We start from the raw sequence: 1,564 nt of genomic DNA on the forward strand, positions 1-1,564 counted from the left end.
AAAAATATAGCTAATCAGCATAACACTGACTAAAAGCTAAATGCAGCAAAATAGTAGCTAAAATCTAGTAACATTATTGCTTAAAGGTAAAATTAGCTAAATCATTGCTAAAAGCTAAAATAAGTAAGATGGTAGCTTAAAGCTACAAGAAGAAAACAAAATTAAAGCAACTGTGCTGAAGTAGTTTTTAAATTTTTTTTACAAAGAGCTTGAAGTGATCTCAACGTACATCTATGGGAAACATTTTGGTAAATAATGTGAAATAATTAAACAACTATAAAAGTTACAAATGCTACATGTCTTTGCACATTTTTTCCTGATTTAGCGAAATGTTTTTGTATTCAAATTATCAAAATAACAACAACAATAATAATAATAATAATAGAATAATCTATTTTTTAACTTAAGTTCATTTTCTCATGTGATTTGGAAATCACTTTGACATGTCAAACTCCTCGGTTCCTTCTTCATCAGAGATCAGGACAGTCTTTTTAACGTTGGATTCAAGATGAAAAATGTTCCGTCAGAGAACATCCAGCTTCGTCCTCATGCAGAGGTGTCCAGTCCTGGCCCCCGAGGGCCACTACCCTGCATGTTTTACCTGTTTCCTGCTCCAACGCACCTGATTCGATGGATGAACCACCTCTTCTTTTCTACAGAAGTCTGCCAATCAGCCATTGGTTCAAATCCAGTGTGCTGGTGCAGAGAGACCTCTAAAACATGAGAGACCTCTAAAACATGCAGGACGGTGGCCCTCCAGGACCAGGACTGGACACCCCCCCCTGTCCTCATGCATGACTTCACCTGAGGTCATATCTCATCCCCAAGTGTCATAAAATTGAGTGTAACTTAAAAACACTCATTTTTGCACAATCATCTTGCGATCACAAGAAAACAAAGTTGTTTCTATCAAATAACATATTATCTAAAACAAAAACCCGATTTGTTCTGATAGAAATACAAAATTGTCGTTATCCCAAGATAGGAGACGAGTCAGCTCATGATAAAAATCACATAAAAATGACCACTTCTTTGGCTTTCTAATCTTTTACTCTAATCTCTTTAACCTATGTATCATAATCTCTTTCTTTGTTTCCCATAACTCAGTGATTTCACCAACATTACTGAGTTGGTAACATATTTTTTGACTTTCTCTGTTTGCTCAGTGCTTTATTTATCATTTTGAAAGTTGTCTCATCTCTTCTCATTGCGCTGGTGAACTCAGAGCTGTTTGCTGTTCATAATAACAAGCTTACTTTAGAGACAAGTGTTGTAATCCTGCCTGTTTTTGACTGACACGAAAGAATAAACCCCACACACATGTAAATGTTTCTAATCCTCAGTCTGGGATGTAATTAAGAAATTTGGGCAGGAGAAGTAATCTCATCCTTTGGCTCTCCTGTCTGTGTTTGTAGTACAGCATTAGCTTTTTCTAAACATTACAGCCTGAATAGACTGTGCCCCCCAGGCTAAATGATGTGTGAAATCTTGATAATAGTTGGTGTGGAGCGCTATGAACACACACACACACACACACACACACACACACACACACACACACACA

At 36.8% G+C, this 1,564-nt stretch overlaps 1 long non-coding RNA gene across 1 annotated transcript in view; it reads left to right on the plus strand.

The window, feature by feature from the left end:
• The window catches only part of LOC119410517, a 2,779-nt gene that overhangs the window by 714 nt on the left and 501 nt on the right, over positions 1–1,564 (plus strand). The gene's annotated exons all lie outside the window — the stretch shown is intronic.

This window comes from Nematolebias whitei, chromosome 6 (assembly GCF_014905685.2).
Source record: "Nematolebias whitei isolate Nwh7 chromosome 6, NemWhi1, whole genome shotgun sequence".
NCBI lineage: Eukaryota > Metazoa > Chordata > Actinopteri > Cyprinodontiformes > Rivulidae > Nematolebias > Nematolebias whitei.